The following is a 26,791-nucleotide window of genomic DNA, read 5'->3' on the forward strand; positions in this document are numbered from 1 at the left end:
GCAATGGACCACTCTGAAGCCGACGTCGATTTTGCGTTGAATAACTTTGATGTGGAGGTTGGTTTAGCGGTGGACGACTTTTATAGTCTTGGGTGGTGTAGCGGTGGACGACGGTGGATGACTTCATAGTCGAGGTTCGTGGTAAGGATGAAGACGATACGGAAAAGGGTCAAGGATCACAAGGTTTTTGATTGACCAAGACAAAATTTAAATAGCATTTGAGTTTGACTTAGCATCGGACTTGAGCCTGAACCATTTTCAATAAGTATTTTTTAGTGAAATCCTGACGCCCCTTCTTTATAAGCTCATTGAAAAGAGCGCTAAAAGTTGTCCCAGATTCGCCCGGAAAAGGATGATTTTTTTCATCCCTTTATCTATTGCTCGAAAAATAGAAATTTAAAAAAAAGGTTGAAAAGAGATGAAAACTCGATTCCCGCCAAGGACTCGCAGAGACGATGAGAATTTACATCGGCTACAGGCTGGGCTTATTTGTGACGAGATAAGGATGATTCGATATGGGCCCAGCGCAGCCTCAGCCAGCGCTATCGAAAATTCTCCGCGGGTTGAATCATCGGGGATGTCTCGCGCTGGACTTTTTCGCGCGCGCTTTAAACTGACAATTCTGGTTGATGTGAATGATTTTCCATTTCCCTTTTCAAAAAAATCCCATATTTATACGAAATGAGGAATAAATATACACTTGAAAGAAAATGAGAAATAGTACTTTTCACAGAGAGCCACCCAGAAATGAACTGGGAACAGATCGGAGCGCATTTTGAAATGCCCCTATCCTCAGTTGAAAAGTAAAATTTTATTCTATTGATATCTTAAATTGTACTTATATATATTATACTCTCTTTACTCATAAAAATGATAGTATTTGCCGCCCCGATCGTAAATATCGTCTGAACCAGACACTTTGCTTACCAAATACTGGTAAAAAATACTACACTTTCCGGCAGCCGCAGCGAGTTGAGGCGGAAATGTATCTTTTGCGAACGGCCGACCAGTCCGATATTATCTACAACCCTGGCAATATCAGACAAGGCATTCCTCGAACTGGAAAACAGTTCATTGATACAGAAGAGTGGAGAGAAGAAGCAAAAGACATTGTTGAAGAGATGTTTCCGAATTTGAATTTGAAATGCAGCCGAAGTTAGTGTTTTCAAAACAAGAAAAATCCTCATGCAACATTTATATATAGAGCGGACATGAAAAGATAAACAACAAGGAGGCATGGCTCAGTGGGATCAAGCCCTTGTCGATTTTCGTCAAGCCGAAATTCGAGTTATCATTGGACAGTTTCCCCGACGAAAATGTTTCAACTTTGACGAGACGCCGATAAATTGGAGATACAAACATAATAGAGGATTAATTAAAAGAGGAGAAGATCCGAAAAAATATATGACAGCTGATTCCCGGAAAACATTTATTGCTGGAGCGATGATGAACTTCCATGAAGCTTTGTATCCAATGGTGATAGATAAATCAAAAATTCACGATTTTACGCAGCGATTCGGTGAGCGTCTCACAGATCATGGAACTTTCAAATCTGCGGCATTTATGATCAATGGAAAGTGGTGCCTCTACTATACTTCTGCAACTGGTTTGATGACCACACCCATTTTCCATCATTATATTAGCTTCGTTCAAAATCATTAAAATGGAAACTTGCTACTATTGTGCGATAATTATCGTAGTCATCAACTCGATCCATTGGTTCATGATCGTGTGCGTATGGAAAAATTTGCTCCTTGAACGACACATGTCTCGCAACCAGCCGACCAATTCTTAAATCTTGAAATCAAAAAGAAGATGAGAAAAAAAGTACATGGATATGGAATTCGACTTGGGCCGACTCGAGGACACATTGCGGAGCGAGGATGGGTCGTCGAAGAGGTAACAATTGAATAGAAATCATAAAAGATTAATTTTATTTTAGGCCTACAAAACTATTCTTGGCATCTCGGAGGATACGATCAAAAAATCCTGGCGATAATGTCAACTTGAATACCCGGAAAATTTCGAGCCCTGGAGACCCTGGTAATAGAGGAGACATGGTACACATATATTCTGCCGAAGAACGCCCTCAAAAAGTTCATTTGCATTTCTGATTTTATGTTTAAAAATAACAGCATTATTTAATAAATATTGAAAGAAGTAAAGTCGCCAAAATTTGAGCTGAAAATCTGCAATGAAAACGCCCTTTGTGGCTTGATTATTCATCCTTGGGCCGGATGATAGGAATTTTCGATAGCGCTGGCTGAGGCTGCGCGGGGCCCATATCGAATCATCCTTATCTCGTCACAAATAAGCCCAGCCTGTAGATTTTACAGCTGATTTAACATCTTAATTTCCCGCTGAGTCTTCCCATGATTTCAATGCAAACATAACGATCGGCAACCAAGACTCTGCTCAAGAGGACATACAACTGACTCGCCAGAGGATTTCAACTCGACTTATGAAATCATAATGCCTTCTACAGTTAATTCTTCTTCCATAATGTCAATAATACGATCAACGACAACTTGTCGTTCTTAGAACAACAATATCATCGACCACAAAATCAATTCGATGATTTTTTTGTTATAATCTTTATTGAGCATTCAAAACATTTTTTTAATTTTATTCAAGCAGTTGGAATGAAATAGTCAAGTCTGATCAAATTTACTCTAAGAGATGCAGTAATCAGCAGGAGATAGAAAAATAAACGGATAACACACCAACTCTTCTTGCCATCCAATAATTTGAGTGGTAACTTTTTCTTCGCTTGAGTCTATTAAAAAGCTCCAGAAAACTAAAATGAGAAGACGGCTTTCAACTCTCACGCCGCACAGTGAATCTAACATTCAGAGTGTTCGTCTTTTACTAAGGTTGTCATCTCCCCAAGGTTGCAACTTCGGGAGAGGGCTATCTAAAAATAGAAATCTGTTACCCGTCGGCGTTTGGTTAGCGCCCTTTTATTGAATATGCTCGGAGCTCTTGACCTAAGAAATTAATCTTTTGAATCGGAAAGTATGAGCCAGAATTATAGCCTGGAAATATGGATATGGAGTTTTCGTGTAAAATTGCTGATGGACATTCTAAATCCTGAAAAGGTAATGAACGACAAAGTTCTTATTTTCATTGAAGATTCTTCAAATGACATTTTAAATAAGAACATAAAGAAAACAATCAAAAATATATTTACTTCTGAAAGAGAGCCGATCAATGACCATTTGCCGTCCATAAATCGCCAAATTTCATTTAATACCTTAGAAACGGAACCGTAGTGAGGGGCTATCCTTCGAGCTGGCCTCGAATTCACTACATGCCTTCTGGAGCATTATTTTTGGAATCTCCATGGTCGAATTAGTAAAAATCGTTTTTTCCTGAAAATTTTTGAGCAAAAATGCTCATGACCTTCCGAAAAGTGAACCTTGTGCAGATCAGCTGGACCGTCGCAACAACCCTCTGATCATGATTTTCCTCGATAGATTAGAGATTTACCACTGAGCTTCGCTGTTTCCCGCAGAGTTTGGCAGTTCGGCCGTGTTGGGCTTGTCACCCGCTTGGTCCGGTCATTTTGTCACCCGCCCGATTGGGGGCAGGCGAATCCCTCTTACCCCATTTGAGCGCCTATAATTCGAGGTGCTCGAATGCAATTCGCGTATTTTGAGTAGCTTAACCGCGTGGGACGAATTGTACATTCCAATGTAGTTTAAGACTTTGAAGAGCCCTAGTTCAAAAACTACTGATCGTATAGATCTGAAAATTGAAATGCGCCTTTGCACATCCTTAATCTCTCGCTCTTTAAAATTTTACCGAATTATCGCGCACCACCAGCGCTCTGCAGCGGATTAACTCTGACCTACTTCGCGCTGCGCTCCTTTTCTCACTCGTAATTCAGGTCTCAATTGGGATTTATAAATTTTTTCAAAGTGAAAATATAGGTTTTCGATACTGGAGATTTCGAATTTTGAATAATATTTACAAAAATTCAATGCGAAATCAACTCAAACGGTTAAATCAAGACCTACAAGTAATATGAGAATGAGGTTTGCAGACAGGAAAACGAAAATTTAAATTGAAATTATGAAAGCCTGTATTCGATTTAGTATTGTCTGTAAATTTGGCGGGAACCGGATGAGCGAGTCGCGAGTTATTCAAGTTTTCGCTTAAACTACAATGGAATGTACAATTCGTCCCGCGCTCATACGCGTGGATTCGTCCCACGCGGTTAAATTCGAGCTCAAGGTTTATAATAATAGTCTTCTGCGTCAGAAGTTTTCTGATAAGGGTAAGAGAAAGTACGTTCCTTAAAAAAAAGACTTACTGGAAGGGTCAGACTAGGACAAGCGAGGGCTACCGAAGATATTTATTAAAACTATAGTAGTTGCTCAGAATTAAGGTTAGGGTTAGGGGGCACCTGCAAAAATGACGGAACGAACTTACCCGAGGGGGATAGGCTAGGGATAGTCAAGGTTACCGAAGGTAACCCTAAGTAACCATAGATAAGACCAGTGTTTGAAAAAATGATGAGCGCGAGCCGCGAGCTCACGGCCTGTTTACGGAAAAAACGCCCGCGACCAAGCATTTCCAAATTTGCGGAATCTTTCTTGATTTCATCTTTTAAAAGAAACTGGACAATGCAGCGATATTACTCTGTCAAAACTGAAGTTCGGTTTTTTTTTGTCAATAAAAAATCTTCGGGGTTATGAAAACTCTTGCTCGCTCACTCATTAAAAAATTTTGCAGCTTCTGCTCGCGCTCGCTCACTCATGAAAAAATTTTCGGGGGCTCTGCTCGCGCTCAGTCGCTCATCTTAGTTCTGACCATTTTTTCAAACACTGGATAAGACCCCGAAGGACAATAGAATTTGATAATTTTCTTCTCATTTAATCGAGGAGCAGATGCATGATGAAAGATGAGTTATTCATTTTGCCGAAGGTAGGTCTGTTTTATCAAATCATGACGTCCGATTTATGAGGGCTCGAATTTTAGCAGCCCAAAAAACATACATTACATTCGAGTGATAGCCCGAATATACCCCTGACCCTACGGGGGGATCTTTCAATAACGACCGGGGCGATTCCCATCATGAAGCATTATTCTGTGCTCTGATTGGTCAATCATGCAAATCAGCCCGGTCGTTGTTGAAAGCCACCCCCGTAGCATGAGAATTGAGAATGAGTAATGTGGGCAAGCGCCACCGGTGTTTCTCACGGGAAGGCTTGCTCTGGCCGCACTCGTGCGCCAACCTAGCCCACCACGCAGATTCTCCTCACTGAGTCGTAGTGACTCATAGACCCTGGGAAACCAAAACCATGAGAAAGGAAATGACGCACTGATAAAGCAATGACGCACTGATAAGAGATGAATCACGATGGAACCTTCTAGGCGATTAGATTCTCAATGATGACTCATACGATGGCAGCAGAGAGCGACTCACTCGCGCCAACTGCTCTCTGGCCCCATTCTGTACTGACTATATATACTGACCTAGGTCTCGAAATCCGGGTGCTTTCGCTGTGGCGGGAGAGGGATGGCGCCCTCGCTGCCTCCGCGCGCTGGAGGAAATCGAAAATTCGCCGCGAATAATCGGAGGCGGATCCGAAAAATTCGCCGCGGCGGGATTTGTGCCTAGCGCGAAGGGGGTTGTGCGGGGAGTCGCGCGGGGCGATGCGAGTCGTGTGCTCGGGCAGCGAGTGGCGCGCTTAGAAAGCAAGCCGCGCGCTCAGGCTTCTAAGATTTAACTAAGCTTATGGAAAATCTTATGGAAGGTTTAAGAATTGGTAGTCTTAAGAATTCCTCTAAAATGGAGCGATTTTTCAGCCAAGTTTTCCAGGCCACTTGCTAATTTTTCTTCTCAAAAAATCTTAGCGAAAATGAACCTACTACTTCCGGGAAATCACCCGGTGATTATTACCAGGTGATTAGGTGTTATTTGCATCTGATTCCGAGTACTGGGTCATAGTAAGCACCCACTGAGATTATGGCGCGCCCTAATGCTTTTTGGGCTCCCTGCGCGGCGCGTAAAGCACTAGTGCGCTGTCAGTTTCACTCTCTTATCTGACGATTTTGCACGAGAGGAAGAACCAGGAAAATTTATCTTTTGGGGGCCGCAAGAAAAGTGTCTGATAAACAGATGTAGACGTGCTCTACATGATTTACCTCTTCGAAAAATTGATTTTGAGTTTTCATTATTGAAGTTTTTTGCCAAATCATTTTCAATATTTGGAATCAGCAGACTAAATAACGTATTCGTATAAAAAATCATAAGAACACTACGTTATATTTCGACCACCTGCGAATGAGAAAGAGGGGCTCTCGCGTTCCTAAAAAACCCTTGCCCCAGGAAAGCGCGCGAATCGCGCCCTATTTGCATGTTTGGGCGCCCGCTCGCTGAAACCTGAAAGTGAGAAAATCTGCCTCGAGCGCGTTTGTGCGGCATTTTTTCTCCTCCGCTCCCGCCGCGGCAGTGCGCGCGCCACCACTTTCCCGCCACAGCGAAAGCACCCGGATTTCGAGACCTAGATACTGACCCTTTTACTGCAATAAATCGAGATCTTAATAGATACCGACAAACAAAAACAAAAAACTTGACTTTTTACTGACTTCGCAGGAACAACGACTAGAATAGAGAACAAACAGAGAACGACGACAAACAAGACGATAGAACTCTATACCTATTAGAGTTCTCCTCCACCAAGCCCTACGAATCTACTCTTTCGTACTAAGGCTTGTTCACCTTTATTAACTGCTAGTAGTCAAGCGAGTACATCCGTGTATTGTCGCTGAGGCCCTAGGATAAAAACTGAGCACGTTTTCAAAGCTCAAGGACATCACACCAAGTGTCTTAGTTACATCGAGCATCTCGAATTATAGGCGCTCAAATGACATCGATAACATTCGAGCGGCTAGAATTAAAGCTGCTCCAGGAGGCATGTAGTGAATTCGAGGCCAGCTCGAAGGATGACCCCCAACTACCAACGGAACCTCCAATAGTTAAAAGACTACCAGAAGGCAATCCAATGGCAGAAAAAAGTTCAATCTTTCTAAAATTTTTCTCAAAGACATTTTCGTTTCTCTTGGCAACCTTGGATGATTTTCTAAAAAACTCCAACCATCTTCCATCAAAGTCTCGACTGCTCCTTTTGCAAAGGATCCTCCTATTGCGGTCGGTCGATTGTTGTAGAGGCCTAAATCTCCGAACACATGTGTCCTTTTTGTTTTAAAAGTCGTTTCAACTGAGAATCCATTAAATAGCTGGCACTTCCGTTCAGTGGATATATCAAAACATATCAAAGCTAAAAATGTTTAAAAGAGAGCATTTTAAATTTACACCTTTACTGCCTTTTTCGAAAGTAAAAGCTGAATGTCCATATTTAAAAGGGACGGAAAACCTAACAGATAAAATCCGAAATTGGCATCCGTCAAGGCGGGCAATCTGAAAGAATTATATTTGAGATGACGTCAACTATAAATTTAATTGATACTTGATTGGGATCATAGAATCCACCAAAGAGGTGAAGCTGACCATTGACAATTGCGTGCCTCGAGTAGAGAAGGTATTGAGAAATAGTGCCGTCGAAAGAAGACGGAGGTAAAAAGGTCACTTCGCTTTTAATTAATCTATTTAATAACAACCCGTATGGCTGGGGTGCGAAACGGGGCAAGCAGTATCGGGCCCCGTCCCCCTTAATTTTTCGGACTCGGTGCCCCGTCCTGTCCCGTTTTGCCCCGTTTGCCCGGAATACCAATTTTGGTATTTTAATACCAATTTTGGTATTCGAATGCCAATTGGTACACAAACCGAGCGTCTCCCCGAAACGGGGCAAAACGGAGCACGGGACGGGGCAGTTGTCCCGTTGCCCCGGTCCCGTTTCGCACCCCAGCCGTATGGCTTTGAATTTCCCCAATAATCAGGAAGTAAAACATTTATCTTTGAAGTCGTTTCGGTAATATGAATAAAATTTTTAATTCTAGTTGCACGATCGAGTTTGTAAATTCTGATTTTCTTGTTGTTGATATTTTGAAAACCTCTCATTCCAATTTTAAAGCTAGTTTTATTCATATCCGCGCGATTCTGTAAAGTTTGAAGAAATTTTAAAAAGATAACAAAAAAATAATAATTACGAACTTATCCTCAAAAACTTCGACAGCAGAATTGTTCGAATCCAATGAAAAGGCAAGTTCTGCCAACTCTAAAAAAGTTGACTGCAGCAAAACGTTTTTATCAAAATAGTCAGAATCCATCCATATAGAGCCATTTCCGTGACTTCCGAAACAAAAAAGAATCTTTCCATCAAAAAATTGGAATTTCAGAATTTCCATTTCCCCAGATAATTGAAGTGGAAACTCCATTTTGAGATTAAACTTGTTCTCTCTAGTCAGATCCATTTGAACAGTTGAGATGTGCTTCAACTCTTCTAGCGACGAGAAAGATTTATCCGGAACGAGTGTTTTGAAGAAAAAACTGGGTAAAGGAAATCGGGGCTGTGCTACTGCGTTTTTCGAAAAGGCTGGAAACACATCGTCGTGAAAGGCGAAATAAGGATTGCTCGTTACGTGCATTGTCTTGTTCACTTTTTTCTGTACGAATTCAAGGTCTATTTTCTCTTTTGAAGGATTGTAAATAACTCAAAATCTGGTGTCAGAATATAAACTTTATTAAGGAGGTGTGGGGCGGTTTGGCGAATATCGTAATTTCCAAGTTTTCTTTATATTTTTAGGTTTCTATGTTTTTTTTCTCATCGTTAGCAAAAGATAGTAAAAGATTGCATTAAAAATTGGCGTTTTCAAGAAAATTTACGAAAATGTATTTCTAATGTCTTAAATATTGAATTTTTTGATATTTTTAGAAAGTTAACGACTTGTTAAGTATTTTTGATAATAACAGTGACTCCGTTATCTTACTGTATTACCAGCTAACTTGATTTTTAATAACAATTTTCAGATGTTTTGCTCAGATGCATTTTCTGAGAAAAATTTAATTCCTGCAATTCAACTCTAGAACAACGATGGAAGTTTCTTTTCCTTATCTTAGCTTTAAAAAATATTTTCATTAAAAAAATCGCGTTCAAAAATAACACAAAATCATCATTTTCACGGACATGACTTGAAGATGAGCTCCCTCTTGCAAAAATCCCTTAATTATTTTTTCTGAAAAATTTTTCAATTCTAGTTAAAGGTCCAATCTAAAAGAAGAAAGAGTTCATAAAAATTTTCTAACCCATCTGAGCCTGAGGGCTGTTTGAAAGTGGTCGATTTCCCGAAAACCGCCCCACACCTCCTTAAATAGACTAAACCAATTTTTGGAAGTGAATTTTTGGATTATCAATAAGATTGCTGTATTTGGCCTACCGGCCAATCAAAACTCTTTTCATAAAAATTTGTTCCAAAAATTGGTTATTCAGTGGGTATGGTCAATTCAACAGATTTTTTTTCGCCAATATCGCTGAAATCCGAAAACAAAATGAGAAAAATAAAGCTGTAAATATCAGAGAGTAGGAGAAACTGCAATGCTGTTTCTACCTTTTGGGCAAGAATAAGCTTATAGAATCTCTACAACACAATACCCCGATTCTCACAAATTTTCTTATTTTCACCGAAATTTGTGGAATTGACCTAGGTGGAATTGACCTTACCCACTGTATCTATGGTGAGGCGATAAAATTGCGTGTAAGTTTCCTCTAGTAAAAGCTTCCCCAAACCCTAAGAAATTGAAGATATTTATATTTTGAGCAAGCAAAAATTATATTACGGATTTTTAAAACTTTTCTTCAAAAAAAAAAAATGATTTGAAAATTTCAAATTTTGGCACAAACCAAAATAAGTATATCTGGAGCTTGGACGGGGCAGTATGATACTTTATTATTCGGTCTTGAATGTATGATACTTTCTTGTTTGGTCCTCTGCTGTCCCGTCTAAGCTCTAGATATACTTATTTTGGTTTGCCCCCAAATTTAGCAATACGAGATCGCCCAAAACTCTAATTTTTGATAATTTTGTAAAAAAAAATATTTTTTAAACGCCGTAATTAAATTTTTGTGTCTTTGTTACAGCAAAAGAAATCAACTTGAACGATTTACGAGGGATAACTCCTCAGGAAATCCACACGCACAAATTTCTTTATCGCCTCACCGTAATTATGGGTTAGACCAATTTTTGGAAAATTTAATTTTGGAGAAATTAAGGGTACTATCTTCGATTTCCAGAAGGTGTCTTTTCAAAAGATGTATAAGAATCGGTTATTAGAAATGGATTCTTCATTAAATTCTATGATTATACCTAATTGACAACTATTCAAAATTATCAATATATCTTGAGATATGGCCTCTAGAAGTTTTTTCGAAAAAAAATTTTGAACTTCGATTTTCTCGATCAAGTGCTTATTCGAAAGCTCAGAGCAAGAGCAGTATGTTGGTAGCTGTATCCATCGCGACATCAAGATATTTTTGATTTTAGAGCCAAAAATGTGTCGCTAACTTTTAAAAAAAGCTCAATTTTCGCAAAATCGGCGAGACACAATTTTCAAAAAATTATTTTTGGTATTTTTAGTTTTTCAATGAAAATATCCTTCTGTAATTTTAAGGATTAATGTTCAAACTTTATTTAAAAAATAAAATAAGGCCAAGTTATCAGACTTGTTTTTGAGTTATTCAGCCGTTTATATAGGCCATTTTGGCGGAGATGACCACTTCCAGCAAAAATTTAGCCGCTTTTCGGTTAACCTTACGACGCCAAGTGTGTCATATATGACACCAAGAGTTTCAAACGCCCGTAACTCATTTGTAACATGGTCTGAGAATTTCGCTGACCCCCCTTTATGCCCCTACTTTTCGCTAAGCTTTCACGTGGTATCAACCTAATGGGCGCTGCTTCGCTACAAATGCTTGAGAATAGCGAATTTCGCTTCGCTACTAGTGTGTCGTATATGACACACGAATGCATTGAAAATGTGTCATATATGACACATTGTCGTCGGTAGGACTTTTTTCCGCCGGAGAAGAAATTGAATTTTTGGGTTGTGGTTCGGGTTTGGGTATCTGTCTGGGTCAAAGTTCCGTCCAAGATTCTGATTTGGGCTCGAGCTTGTATTTAGACTGGAGTTCGGCCTATAAAATGGCCTCTAGAAGGCGGTAGAGGCGATGTGTCATATACGACACATTGTCGTCGGTAGGATATATTCCGCCGGCAAAAGTACAAATTTTTTCGGGGATTTTGGTTCGAGTTCGGGTTAGAGTTGAGGCTTGAATTTTGTTCCAGAGTCTAATTTTGGTTCCAATGTGGCATAATGCCCTGCTTTGGCCTCTATAATCGCCTCTAGAGGGCAGTAAAGGCAATGTGTCATATACGACACATTGTCGTCGTAGGGGGAAATTCTCGTCTGTCGTCGTAAGGTTAAGCAATTGATAAACCCCTCTGTAATAGTTAAGATCTAGGACAGATCTAATCAATGAGCCCATATAAACTCAGCAATCATTCACAAGTTCCGAGTTATTCAAAGCTCAAGTTGGGGAAATCGAAGATAGTACCCTTAAGGTTGAAAATTTTCTATTGCAGATCGATTTCGCTCAAAGGAGCATCTTCGGTGCAAAGAGAACTAAAACAAGTGGAAAAATATCCAAAAGCAACTCCTTACCGTTAGGGTTTTTTTGGGAACGCGAGAGCCCAATTTTCGCTTCCCCGGCTACCCAAAATAATCATCAATTACTTTTTATTTTAACCCGTTTCCGAGCGCTCCGCTACATTGGCTTGCCGCTCGCGTAGCATCCGGAATGCTACGACTTTGAGCGCATTTTTCTCCCACTTTAACTTTGTCTTTTTTCATAATTTTTACTTGTGGGTGATAAGGTCTGACAAAACTGGAGGCGAACTTTTTAGTCGATCGAGGTTTTATTGAATTTGAATGTTTTTGGCAGGGCAAAAATCACTTATAAAGGGAGTCAGAGTCAGTCAGGTGTTTCAAAGTGGGGAAATAAGTCAGTTGTTTATGATTGCAATCGTCGATTCGTCACGTCGATAACTGTAATCGGGTCAGCGCACATTAAAATAGGACAGAATAAGGGGTTTTGTACAAGTCAGATCAAAATAAGTAAGAAATATGTAAAATATTACTCAAATTTTACAAAAGTCGAAATATCTTATATACGTGGCGAGCAAGTAAGAAATTTGTAAAACATTACTAAAATTTTACAAAAATCTCTTGGATGTCTATGTGGCGTTTAAGTAAGAGATTTGTAAAAAATTACTAAAATTTTACAAAAGTCGGAATAACTTACGTCTGTGGCGAATGAGTAAGAAATTTGTAAAATATTACTAAAATTTTACAAAAATCTCTATGAATGTCTAAGTGGCGCAAAAGTAAGAAATTTGTAAAAAATTACTAAAATTTTACAAGTGTCAAAATAATAACTGAGAGTGGCGAGTAAGTAAGAAATTTGTAAAAAATTACAAAAATTTTACAAAGTTGTCAGCTTGTGAGATTTTATATTTGCCGGTTCGCTCAGTCGTGTCAACGGTGACTTGTCGGCGGGTCTTCTAGATGGACGATTCGGATCGGCTTGACAGATGGTTTGCTCTCGAAAGTTGTGTAGCGACGTATGGCTGTTGAGTTGGTTTGCAGCACTTGAACTTGATGATGCATCCCGCGACGATTATGAGGAGAACGAGTGTAGAGAGTGTCGAAAGAAACCCAAGGATTGGCGCGAAGTAGTTATCGTATATCCAGTCTTTTGCGCTTTCAACTTCGGTCTTTGCAGTATCTTTCATCATTTGTAGAGTCGATTTGTGTCTGACATTGAAGTCGTCTTCCATTTTGTGTAGTTGTCGGAAAGAATCGTCTATCTTCTTGCCCATTGCATCGATTTCTTCGTCCTCTACGTTTCTTGGTCTTATCTGCATAGGTGCAATATAGTTGATTCGTGATGTTGCTTTTGCTAGTTGATGTCCCGCAGATATCTTGAGGATACGGGGACCGCAGTCGAGAGCACCAGCGAAGACTGTCTTGTAGAATGTGTCGATGGCCTCAACCTGTTTTGAAGGATGGTGATGAAAGAATTCCACGGTGGATGGGTGCCTGATGGAGACGAATGCGCGTTCGAAATCTTCGTAAAGGCCACACTTGAGATTGTCCATTTCGATCGTCTGGCAGAGCTTCGTATTGTTGTGAACGAGCACGCTTTCGCCGCATTGGTTCGGCTCCAAAATAGACGTCGCGCAGCTGTAACTTGGCGTGAAGTGAAGGCAATTTGACGGGTTCATCTCGAGAATCTCGTTTGAGGGCATCTTTACGAGGAATTGAGGGAGGTCAAGTCGCCATCGTGTGCCGTCAGCATTGAAAAATCCAAGATTAATTACTTGATACCTTTTTGCCACAAGTTTCATTCGAGGGATCGGAAGGCGGATGTTCACAATAACTTCCTTGATACGAAATTGCTCGGCGAAGGTCCCATTTTCTGTAGTGTAGGTTGTGAGTCCGAGGCCGTGGAAGCGTAAGTTGGTATCCCAGCGAGTGGTGTGGAAGGCAAACTCTGTGCAGAATCGTTTGGCAGCTTCCATTTCCACTGTCTGTAGGGCGATGCATTGCGCTTTCACGGAGTCCAGGAATTTGGAGAACAGCGGCAAGCGATGGTTGGTGAGCGTAAGAACGGCTTTTACCAGCTGTCTTCCATCATCACGTGACTGTTCAGCAAAGTATTGGTTGATAGACGAACCTTCTCCCTCAAGGATTTCCTTAATTGCCTCCTCGTCTGCAGGTATGTCGATTCCACCCCAGGTTATGATTGGTGCGTTTGAGCGGCGGATTTTCTTGACCGCAAGGTCGAGCTCATCTTTTACAAGTTCGACGACGTTCTCCAGCTGGGTTATTCTTTGACGTTCATGTTCAACTTCCTGGCGGATCTCCTCGTCTCGTCCCCTAGATGCTGAATCTACGTACCAGGTGTAGCCTCCTGTTGCAACAACTGCTACGCCCCCGATCGCGGCAGGATTTCTTCGTACTCGTCTCGCACGCTGCTGGCTAATCAATTTGTCGAATGTGCGGTTGTATCTCTCGGTAAACTGTAAATCGCTGCCGATGTAGCTGAGTACGATCTGGTCGAAGGTGTCGAAGGCTTTCGTGCAAAATTCGCTTTCTGTTGTAATTCTGCTGCTGTTGAGTCCAAAGAAGTTGTCAGGCTTTGGAAGAAGTCCGGTTGATTCATCTCCACAGTCAAGGTTCAATCCATCTCGAAATTTTTTCCGAGGGCTGTTGACCATGATAGCAATATCTCTGGGTATCTCTGAGTCGAAAACATAGATATCGTCAAGCTCTTTGAAGATGACGCCTGATTTTCGGTCGAAAATGTAGTCGGCGAAGGAAAAAGTAAGTAGGATTGCGAAATTTTTCATTTCTGATTTTTGTGATGAGTCGGCGGGTCTGTCGGGTATATATGCCGTCGAAGACGGGGCGCCATCAGCTGTTGATAAGAATCGGTAGGCCAAGTGTGAAACTCAACCAGGTCAGCTGATCGGATTTGATTGTCACGCTTTAGGCGGGGTGGTAGCTGTTGACATATTTTTCCAGTAGCGGTGTCGGGGTCGCGTTTGTAAGGCATATTTGAGTTGGTCTTCGTTTGAACTTTGAGAAAGGAGATCTCGAATACTTCTTCACAAAAAGTGAGCAGGATCTATGATAAGGTTCCCACTCGCCGTTGTTTTGAGAAATGGGAATTTTTCTTTTGCCTTTGCCGTGATTTCAATCGTTAATTCGCTTTTAGATTTTCCGTCAATCTCAACAGTCAGGCCCATATGTTTTGCAAGGACGCCCATTTCTACAATGGTGAAGGCACTGAGGTATGTTTTCTTTTCCAGCATCAACGCGTTGTGTTTTATTAGGTAAAACCCTTCGTCGTCCTTTTCCCAATCAGGGTGGTTCGCATTTATCCATTCATTTATCTTCTCTAGTTTTTTCGCCTTCGAATTTTTGAGTGAGGACCAAGCTCCTAGTTTTATTCCGCATTTGTAATCCCGGATGAATTTTTCTAGAGCTTTTTCGTGAAGGTTCGCTATTCTTTGGACGACAGGAGAGACGAGTTTACGTGGTGGCTGATGAGACTCGACATTTTCGGTTAAATCCGCAACCTCTGTCGAATCACTGTGGATGGACCTATTTTCCTGGCTTACTGCCTCTGATTCGGCATCATAGAAGACTGTCTCATTTGAAGGATCTGGCGTTGATGGGGGCTGTTGATTGTTTCCAAGGCTATTATCAGGGTTAGAGGAGTTTACGTAATCTGCTTTGGGCTGGTTTTCTGGGCTTGAGGATCGAGTTCCGCTTGAGCTTTGCAGTGTTGATGAAATGTCAGGTTGTTGCTGTTGTGTTCGTATGATGGTTTGGCTTCTCGTTTGGATACAGTAGGATGTTCTCTTGCGCGTGTCTCGTTGCGTTGCTTCTCCCATTGGATCTCTGGGGGCTGAATCTTCGGTTTCTGTAGCCTGTTGTCTTCGAACAAACGGTTTCAAATGCGATATATGTCGGCTTATTTCCCTGCCAGAATCCAGGTTCTCCAATAAAAAGCTAAGACCCTGTTTTTTGACTTTCGTTATCTTCATTGGCCCAGTCCATTTGTAGATCTTCTCGAGAGGATCCATGTTCTTGCATAAAACAAGGTCACCTTCTCTGAAGTCCTTGATTGCCTCATTGGATGAGCGTCGTTTCTCATGGTTCTCCGAAATCCTTTCATAGACTTCTTTAAAGCTGACTTCCTTTCGTTCTTCGTTGGGTCTAAACTTGTCATTGGCGTTTTGACCTCTGAATCCTGTCTCAATTTCGAATGGAGTCGCTTTGGTTACAGAATGTTTCGCCGAATTCATCTGATGAATGACATATGGAAGGTGAATGTCCCAGTTTTCCATTTTGCAGGCAAGCTTGAGTCTCGACTTGATTGTTCTATTGCGATTTTCACACTCTCCATTTGTTTGTGGGTGGTAGGCAGGAGATAGGGATACTTTGAGTCCTTTATCCTCACACCACTCTTTGACGTCTTTGAACTCGCCCCCATTATCCATAAGGATTTCTGTTGGGAGATGGGGGTTTCGTAGCCATTCGTGCTTGACTGCCTGCAATACTTCTTCAGGTTTTTTTGTTCGGAGAGCAGTTGCATTCGTCCTTTTGCTGAAGAGATCTGTGCTCACGCAAATGTAGCGCTTGTAGTTGTCCGTTAGCGGAAGAGGTCCAACTAAGTCAATCGAGTATCGTTGAAAAGGCTTTGTCGGTGGTTCAACATGGCCGAGCGGGGCATTTAGCGGATTGTTCACTGGTTTGATCAATTGACAGTCAAGGCACGACTTTATGTGATCTGTTACCATCATCTTCATATCTGGTCGGAAATACTTTGCTTCTATGCCGTCGAGGGTCTGTCCAATACCGGGATGCCCAGAATTATCGTGGTATTCACGTAGGATATCCGGAATGAGACTGATGGGAGGAATAACTCTGAAGCCGTTTTCATAGATTCCAAGGAGGCCATCTTCTCTGACAGCGATCTTTTCCCTGGCTCGCAGGAAGTTTTTGATCTCTCCAACGGGTAAATTCGGCCAGCGGTCAATCTGGTGGTAGTGGAGCAGTTCTCTGATGACTGGATCCCCTTGCTGTAGAAACAAGAGGTCTCGTGGCTTGAGAATGTTGATTGAAATTTCCTCGGACGCTATGTTATTCCTTGACAAGCAGTCAGAGACTTGCATTTCTTTCGAAGGCTTCATCACCGTCTTGAAGTCGAAATCGCTTATCTCTGCGAGCCATTTAGCTATTTTGAGCTTCCTGCTCATGACTCTGTGCGCCCAATTGACGACGGAATTGTCGGTATACCAAGTAAACTGTCTTCCCATAAGATAATGGGACCATTTTTCCATCGCCTTTTTACCAGCAAGGAGCTCCTTCTCGCTGATATTATAATTCTTCTGCGCCTCATCGAATTTCTGGGATAGATAAGCGACAGGCAGGAATTTAGTGTCGTTTGTTCGGCAATAAAGCAAGACAGCTCCTATTCCAGACTCACTGGCATCAGTCTCGATTGCAAAATGGCCTGAGTTCGGGTTTGGTATTTTTAAGGAATCGACGTAATCGCCAATTTCGTTTTTAAGCAAATCCAGAGCGTCATCGGCTTCTCTTGTCCATTTGAATCCTTTGCTCATCGCCTTGTTTATTGGTGCAGCTTTTGACGCAAAATGAGGGATGAAGGCGCGATGATAGTTGAGAAGTCCAAACACGCTTGAGGCTTCTTTCTTTGATGTTGGCCGTGTTAGTTCTCGGACTGCTCGCGTTTTATCTGGATTCGGGGAACGGAACCCGTCCTCAATAATTGCACCGCAGAATTTTATTTTCTTCTTGAGAAACTCTGTTTTCGCCGCCCGTATCTTCAGATTATTCTTCCTTAGGGCAATAAATACTTTTTCGATAACTCGAAGATTCTCCTCAAACGTTTTTGAATGAAGGCAGAGGTCGTCGAGGTAGATTGCGAGCTCGTTACTCGGAATATGCTGGAAGATTTTATCCATCATTCTCTGGAAGACAGCGGGAGCATTTTTTCCGCCCATTGGCATCGCCGACCATGTAAATTGCCCGAAATCTGTTGTAATTGCCACTTTCTGCTTCGTTTCTTCATCGCACGGTATTTGATGGAATCCCGTAAAGAGGTCTGCCGTCGAAAATACCTTTGAGTCTGCCATTTGATCAATAAGGCCATCGATATCTGGCAACGGGTATTGGTTCGCAATTGTGACTGCGTTAAGCTTACGGTAGTCACAAACCAGGCGCCATTTTCCGTTAGCTTTTTTCACGAGTAAGACTGGGGCGGCCCAAGGGCTTGAACAGGGCTCAAGAAGTCCGGACGAAAGATAAGCGTCGATGATTCGCCGCAGCTCGTTTCTTAGATAATAAGGCGTCTTGTACCGTTGTGAAGCTACTGGAGCAGCGTCCCCAGTATCGATCGTGTAGGACATCGCGTCTGTGGTTCCCAGTTGCTCGTCTTCCAAGGCAAATACATCGATGTATAGCATGATTAATTCCTCGAGTTTTCTTCTGATCGTCTGTGGGACGTCTCCTATACTCAACTCTTTCATGACTTCGTTGAATTTACCAAGTTTCGCAGGTTCCGGGACTCTTATTTCGACTTCTTTAATTTGGCAGATAGCTGTATTCTTGTTGATGTTGACTGGAAATGCCGATTTATTTGCGATGTGGATTCTTGTCTTATTTTGAAGATTACCAAGTTGGACGCATTGATCGTAGATTTCAATATTTTTATTGGTGGAGTTTTCTGGAATTGTACAGATATAACTTGTTGGAGAAGCTCTTAGGTCGATGTCGATAAAGGTAGATGAATGTGGCGTGATGGTGACAGGAACTGCTGCCACAGCTGTAGTTGAAAAGAAGTTTGTCTTTGATATAGCTTTGATTCCAATCGCAGAACTTTTGCAAATTTTGATTCTTTCTTCTATCAAGTCTTTGCGGATTACGCTCTTACGAAGGTCGATAAGGATTCCATTTTCGGTAAGCTCAGGTGTTCCGAGAATCGGGCTACAGTGATCGCCGACCACGTAAAAAATGCAATTTTCCAGGGAAATATTGCCGATTTGAAAGTTTGTTGAGATGCATCCGTAAACCTGAATCTCGGAGCCATTATAAGATTGAAGTTGTATTGGAGATGGGACGATAGATGACTGATGATGAGACGGGATAAGATTACGGGGTAAACACGACACTTGGGCACCAGTGTCGATCTGGAAACAAGTTTGCTGACCATAAATTGAGGCATTAGTGAGAAGTTTTGGGCCGACTCGGCTGACGATAGGCGAGACGGTAGCTTGGACCTTATGTGACGAATCATAAGATCCATTTCTTAGTTTTTTGGCATTCGTTTTGGGCAGATATCCTTGATGTGGCCTCGTTTGTTGCAAATGTGGCAAATGACGGTGCCTCTGCAGTTCTTCTTTGTGTGGCCCTTGACTCCGCAGCTGTAGCAGATCATCGGCGCTCCGTCCTGTCTTCTTTCAAATTGTCTTGGCTGTCGAAACGGCTCGATGTGTCTTTCTGATGTAAATTGAGCAGCTGTATCTATCGCCCTTTGTTGCTCGTAGGATTTCCTCTGGTCGGGCGCAGGTTGTTTTTGCCGAAGATTAGCTTGAACTTTGTTTACCTCGGTGAACTCTTGTCTAAGAGAGTTCATTTTGTCCTCCATCATTGAAGCAAGTGTTGACTGAAGAGATTCCATCAGAAATTCTCGAGTGGGAAGGGTAGAGAATTGATGAGTGAGAGCAGTGACTTGTTCCCGTAGCATCGTGTCGTCTGCTGAGACGGCTTTGACTTCGATCCGGCGTTTATGTTTCTTCATTTGGTCAAGGTATTTCGCGGTGTCACCGGTGTCGCATGATGACTTGCCTTGGTCCAAGAGATAGCGTCGTAGTTCGGGTGTCAAGTTCGCATTGAATGCTTCCTCCAGAAAATGTTTCTGTAGAACAGTGTTACCTTTGCTGGCGGTGGTGGCTAGCTTTTCAAGTCGAGTGTGAAACCTCGTAAATGTCTCTTCTTCTTCTAGTCGCCGACTGATTGTGTTCAACTTGCGTCGGGCCTCTTTAGCTTCTTCCTCAGTGTTCTCTACGCCGATGATCTGGTGAAGAAGGTCAAAAAGTCAGATGATCCCTTGATATCCACAACTTCGTCTTCGTAGCGTTCGCGGAAGGAGGAATCAAGATGAGAGAGGCAGATATTCCGGCGTGTTCGTTTGAACTCGGTGTCGAGGGCTGTCTTTTCGCTAGTGTTTTCTTTAATTTCGTGAAGTTTTAGGGATGTGTCAAAAATAAGTTTCATTCGCTCCATTTTTGCTCGAAGGTCGGTCTCTAAGATTTTTAGCTGTCTCTTTGTCGTCTTTGTCGTAATTTTTGTCTTAGGAAGTGTGTTGTCTTCGAATGCTTCGAGAAGTTCGATTGGGTGTCTCAATGTGGTCGCCATGATAAGGTCTGACAAAACTGGAGGCGAACTTTTAGTCGATCGAGGTTTTATTGAATTTGAATGTTTTTGGCAGGGCAAAAATCACTTATAAAGGGAGTCAGAGTCAGTCAGGTGTTTCAAAGTGGGGAAATAAGTCAGTTGTTTATGATTGCAATCGTCGATTCGTCACGTCGATAACTGTAATCGGGTCAGCGCACATTAAAATAGGACAGAATAAGGGGTTTTGTACAAGTCAGATCAAAATAAGTAAGAAATATGTAAAATATTACTCAAATTTTACAAAAGTCGAAATATCTTATATACGTGGCGAGCAAGTAAGAAATTTGTAAAACATTACTAAAATTTTACAAAAATCTCTTGGATGTCTATGTGGCGTTTAAGTAAGAGATTTGTAAAAATTACTAAAATTTTACAAAAGTCGGAATAACTTACGTCTGTGGCGAATGAGTAAGAAATTTGTAAAATATTACTAAAATTTTACAAAAATCTCTATGAATGTCTAAGTGGCGCAAAAGTAAGAAATTTGTAAAAAATTACTAAAATTTTACAAGTGTCAAAATAATAACTGAGAGTGGCGAGTAAGTAAGAAATTTGTAAAAATTACAAAAATTTTACAAAGTTGTCAGCTTGTGAGATTTTATATTTGCCGGTTCGCTCAGTCGTGTCAGTGGGTATTTACTTAACCCTCTGCTACTAGATTCATACTTTTTCACAAAGTTTCCGAAAAGTTAGAAGACCGAAAATCAAGAAAGAATGACGGTTCTTTCGGCGGCGCCATTGTTCAAGTCTAGAGAAAAAGACAATGGCGCGCCGCAAAACAATAGAAAAGAAGCGCAGCGAGGGCTGACTTCACTTTTTCTTTCCCATTTTCTAGCGGCAAATAACAACATTTTTATAATTTTAAAGCCGAAGATCTATTTAAAAAAGGTTGAAATTTTATAAAATCAAAAAATTTTTGAGAATTTTCAATGTTAAGTTTTCCTTAAAAGCATTGAAAGCGCGCGTAGCATTCAGGATGCTACGCGCTCGGCAACGGGTTAAAGAGGTTATATGTTTTCTCAAATCCCTCCAAAATTAAAGTTTCCGAAAATTGGTTTAGTCGTAAATAAAATCCTTTCCGAAATTAAGCTCGATCGCAAAAGCGAAATCGAAAACGTAGTTTTGAATAAAAATTCTTTCATCAAAGACGAATCCATTTCCAAAATACTCACACTCATCATTAATAAGTCCATCTGTATTTGTATATGAAGGATCATCAGAAGCAAATAATTGTGAATAACAGAGAGATCTGCCCTCATATTTAACAAGAGAACCGATCCATTCACTTCCAACAGTCAAAAATTTCCCATCCGCTTCCAGTAAAATTGAATACATGGTGTTCGAAAGAGCAATGCTTCTGGAAACGAGAATCAGCATCAGTCGTCCAACATCTATCTTTCGTCGAGTTACAATTAGGGCCGACGCGTAAAAATCAACCCCTAGAAAGCATCAACGCAGAGAGCTGAAACTTCGGGACATTATGTAGTTCGACCCAACTAAAATTGCTTTTGAAAATTTTTGGTCAGGTCACGTGGTCACGTGATACAGGCCTCCGAAAAGCTAGAAAAGCTTGACGACCTTGAACGCCTGGTCAACGTCGATCAGCTCATACCTCAGAAGAAAGAGTTCAAAAATTATTTTTAATGAGCAAATAATATTTTTGGTGGTGCAATCACGTGAGGCAGAAGAGCTCGTTCAAACGTCCAAAGCGGCTGTTCTCAATGAACCCATGAAAGCTTGATTTTTCCATATTTTTACCAATTTTTTGGGGCTTTTGTACCTTCTATCGCCTCACGTGATTGCGCCACCAAAAATATTATTTACCCTATAAGAATTACTTTTTGAGCTCTTTCTTCTGAGGTATGAGCTGATCGACGTTGACCAGGCGTTCAAGGTCGTCAAGCTTTTGCTTTTCGGAGGCCTGTATCATGTGACCACGTGACCAGACCAAAAAATTTTCAATAGCAATTTTAGTTGGGTCGAACTACATAATGTCCCGAAGTTTCAGCTCTCTACGTTGATGCTTTCTTGTATTGTAACTTATAATTAAAACTTTAAATTTAAAGCCTTCTTTATCAATTATATAACTCGTTCCAGTGGGATGACGTGAACTGGGTCCAAGTCTCTGAGCTCTGCCGGCAGTGCAAAGTCTCCTTTTTCCAGCCTTTTTCCAATTCTTCGTTCTTCCTTATTCGATTAAGAGCAACTGCTGTCGAAAGCTTGATCCACTTTTCGCCCATTCGAACACTCATTAGATAGAAAACTCCATTGAAGCTGATCGAAGATACTTTTGCGTTGAAGTGATTGCTTGCAATGTAACCCTGTGCTTCTTCGAAGCGGTTCAAATTGTAATTGAGGGCGTAGTAGAAGCATTTATCGGATTTTCCAGTTGGAGAGCTTTTTGGTGGTCGAAAACGATATAAAATCGTCGATAAGTCAAGTCTTGATTTTTAAGATATTTTGACCATTTTCAGATGACGATGACGGGAAAAGTCTTTCTGTCTTTGTCTTTCAGGCGAATTTCAATGAAATGAGTTCCGATCGATGATCCGAAATGAAACACGAAGAGGCCTCTTAACATAAAAGTACTTGACAAGTCTGAATAAGGGTACTATTTACATGAATTTGAGTCGATTCGGAATATTAATCGGAGCATCGCCGTTTTCTCTTATTCTCATCAAATTTCCGATTGCATCGACCAAGTAATGCTCGCCATTCAGAAAAGTGGCGCCGGTTGACTCTTGCGATTTGAATTAATTATTTTTTAAATTTGGATTTATATTATGTATCAATGAGAAATCAAAAAAAAATTATCACAGATAAGTTATCAACAAACCCGTTCATAAGAAAACAAAAAGCCGTTAGCATTTATATTCTTTGCTCCGGTTTTGCGATTAAAATCGGCCAAAAGAATCGGAAAACTTTCTTTTTCAATCTGTCGGCCTATCCAACGACCAGTTATCAGCTCAATATTCCCGTTTACTTCTTGAGAAATAATCGTTGACGCAGTTGACGTTGATGAAGTGGAACTTTGGGAAGTCGATGTTGAAAAAGTTGAGGTCGACAAAGAAGAAGTTGGGAGTTCAGATGTAGACAATGTTTTCGGTGACTCAGTCGGCCATATATTCCCGTTTGATTCCTGGGGAATAATCGTTGACGCAGTCGACGTTGCTGAAGTTGGATTTTCAGAAGTCGATGTTGAAAAAGTTGAGGTCGACAATGTGTATGGCGCTGAGGTTATGCATGCATAACCAGGTTATGCACTCTTAATAAAAATCATATTAATTGATATGTAACAGATAGTTCAAGTGCGCTTCGCGCCTGATCTTAGAGAAAAATCGTTTTTAAGTCTTTTGGAACCAATCTAGCCTCAAATTGCTCCAATTTAAATCGAGAATGCATAACCAGGTTATGCAAAATCCAGGAAAATGCATAACCTGGTTATGCCATAACCTCAGCGCCCGACACCCGGTCGACAAAGAAGAAGTTGGAAGTTCAGACGTTGTCAATGTAGTCGGTGATCTAGTTGGCCACACACTATCTTCCAGTTTTTGCAAATCAAAAACCGGAATCAATTTTTGACGCGACTCAAACTTCTCACATTCATAAAAAGGGCAAGGGCAGCCATTTTTACAGTACTTTTGAGTTGGGCACACGTCGCCGGCGGAATCAGAAGACCGAGTTAGTTCAAAGCAAATCGATTCACAGGGCGAAATAGGGTTTGTCCTTGTTGATCGCAAAACGAGATTTTCTGAGCAAAGATGACGGCAGATTTTTTGATCGTAAAAACGCTTCTTCTGACAGCGGATTAGATTCACAACGTTTTCGTCTTTTGAAAAACAAGAGGCTCGGATTTAGGCTGCTCGATTTGGGAAACGGGCTCTGGAAGAATGAATTCTTCAGTTTCATGACATTGTTTCATCAAATGGCCGCAATAATCCATTTCAGCAATTTTGACGCATTTTTTGTAGTTTCGGTGGCACGTCGAAGTCAGAAAAGTAGATACTCCTCGTGACCTTTGAAGCGAGTACCAGTTCGCTGAAACATGTTAATAAAGAAGAAGGAAAGCAAAACGCACTGATGAGGATGATGGTTATCCAGAAGATCGAGCCGGTTCCAAGATAGAATCGCTGCTGCGGAGGCGTAGCGAAACCATGTTCTTCGGGAGACAATTTTGTTTTGATCGATTTCATCTTTGGTGGTTTCTTTGAGAGGTTATCTGAGTGTATACTGTTTTATATAGTTTTTTAGATAGATTGGCTCTAAAATAGACAACCAATCCTTCAAGTCTCGTTTTCGCGTGTGAATGCTTCTCGTCGATAAAACACTTTCCGGGGACAAGTAGACAAAATCACCTTTTTGCTTGAGAATGCCAATACAGTGACAGTCCAAACACTTTAAGTGTTTAATAAACAAAAAACATATTTCATAGTTTGTTTCTCTCTCACCTGAATTCTAGGTTGCTCCATCTCAGTTGACTTGGCCTCTATTTCATCCTCAATAACCATATCGACTGTTCTCTAAAAGAGAAAAGAGCAAGTGTGAAAAAAGAAGTTCTGACAGAAAAAAACTCGTTTATGAGAAGAATCGGTACGCCTGCTTGTCTGACACTTGGACAGCTTGTCTCCGCATTGTTACCGGTTTCTTCGCCTCACCTTTCCCATCGCTGATTTTTGAGAAGCTTGTTGTACTCATCGACAAGGAGTACTCATCGACGTAACCGCGGCCCAGTTAAAATATTTGAATCTACGGAATCGGAAAAATCATCGAAATCGTCCGATTTCGTCCAAATCCAGCGGGTGACAAAAATGGCCGGACCAAAAATCGACGAGAGTATTTTTTACTTGTTCATTGATTGTTGTTGATTTTATTGAAATTATCAAATTTCGATCAAGGAACTTCAGTTAACATATCAGGAATATCATAAACGCCCTCATTTATGTCATGAAGGAAATTCAGCAGCAGAATATGAAAAAGCTTCGGATTGTCGAACATCGGCACTCTTTCTCGATCCTCAACTTGGGAAGGGAAAACTTCGAGCTTTGTATTCGGCATTTTTAATCTTTTCCTGGCTTTTCAAAATTGATTCTGAGGGTCGAAGAGCATTGTTATTGAAAGCCATTCATATCACGATCATAAAGTCTTCTTCCAGCACCATCGCTGGCCCTGACAATGGTCAGGTTTGGAATCAGCATTTGCACGTAATTTTCTTTCGGAAAGGCATGAGTAGACATTGGCGCCAAACTTATCCATCCTCGAATTTTGTCGTCTGAAGCATGCTTATGAATCCAGCCGATTGCGTATCGATGCGTCACGGAAGCAGTCAAAATAACAGGTCTTTTAGAAAGATTTTTAACAGAGAAAATGTCTGGTAGACAGTCTCTTAGACAGGCCAAGCTGGGCAGATCAAAACTTCAAGAATCCTTCCTGTCAAGCTTGAGTTTCTTCATCATCTCATCAAAGAACGCAATATTTACATCAGCTTTTTCATCATCCGGCAAAGACTCTACTCCTTCCTTCAGCCCGGTTGCCACCAGCAGAGTTCGAAATTTTTGCGGCTCCCGGGCAAGGGGGCGGCGGGCGGGCGGGCACGGGCAGAATATTTAAGATTCCCGGGGGCAAAAACGGTCACGGGCACAAAAACGAATTTTCCCGCGAGCCAAGCGGGCACGGGCACTATAACAAATTTTCCCGCGGGCAGATACGGGCACGGGCATGAATGAGAAGATTCCCGCGGGCATAAACGGGCACGGGCGGTTTGCCCGCGTTCCCGCACGAAATATTCCCGAGGGCAGCCCGGGGGAACATTTTTTTCTACTGCTAAATCTCAAGCCTATTTTTCAAAATAAGAAAATAAAATAAAAACGACCCTGAATCAATTCGGATTTTTAAATCGCAAGTTTTAGGAGCTAGTTAGAAACTACGACCGAATGGTCTCCGTTTCCCCAACTTTGGGAAACGGCGACTTGGGCAAACGGCGATGTGAATTAGTTTAAATTGATTGATCATATAACTTTTATTGTCTTCTTCACAGTCAATCCCGGCTTCACTTATTTCAATCCCGGCTTCAAAAACTTCGATCCTAGCTTTTCAGACGTCAATCTTGGTGGCTCAAACTTGAATCCTGGCATCTCCAGCGTCAATCCCGGCTTCTTCAATGCTGATCCGGGCGTCACTTACTTCAATCCAAGCTTCTCAAACGTCACTCCCGGCTTCTCAGTTGTCAATCATCGCTTCTCGAATGTCGATCATGGCTTCTTCAAGATAAAATTGGCGTTGAAAAAGCCGAGATGGAGATGGATGAAGCCGGGATCGACGTTGGAGAAGTCGGGATCGACGATGGAGAAATCGGGATTGACGTCGAAGAACCCGGGATGGACATTGGAGAAGCCATATTTGAAGTCGGTGAAGCGAGAATTGCCAATTATGAATTGGCGATGGAGAAGCCATAATTGATATAGTGTCGATGATATTGGAGAAAACATGATTGATGTTGGTGAAGCCAGGATTGGCGTTGAGGAAGCCAGGATTGACATTAAAAAAGCCAAATAATGTCTAATGATCAATTAAATTAATTAATTAAATATAAACTTTTTTCAGATCGCCGTTTGCCCAAGATCTCCGTTTCTCCAAGTTGGGCAAACCAATATAGACCCTCGAACACCACATTTTTTTAGAATCAGCAGTAAATTTCAAAAACTTTGACGGTTTAAAATTCTAGAGAACTCCACTTCCGATCGATTTGTAAAGGTACATAATGTTCGGGGGCCTATAAGG

The 26,791-nt window shown here is 41.3% G+C and overlaps 1 long non-coding RNA gene across 1 annotated transcript; it reads right to left on the minus strand.

Moving 5' to 3' along the window:
* Positions 1-2,654: 2,654 nt before the first annotated feature.
* On the minus strand, positions 2,655-3,287 carry LOC145705257 (uncharacterized). Its single transcript, XR_014134568.1, has 3 exons — positions 3,191-3,287; positions 2,988-3,090; positions 2,655-2,776 (listed from the first exon to the last, which is right to left on the minus strand). It is a non-coding gene; the product is annotated as an uncharacterized LOC145705257 (long non-coding RNA).
* Positions 3,288-26,791: the final 23,504 nt, after the last annotated feature.

The sequence above is a fragment of the Oikopleura dioica genome, chromosome PAR (genome assembly GCF_907165135.1).
Source record: "Oikopleura dioica chromosome PAR, OKI2018_I68_1.0, whole genome shotgun sequence".
NCBI classification, from domain to species: Eukaryota; Metazoa; Chordata; class Appendicularia; order Copelata; family Oikopleuridae; genus Oikopleura; species Oikopleura dioica.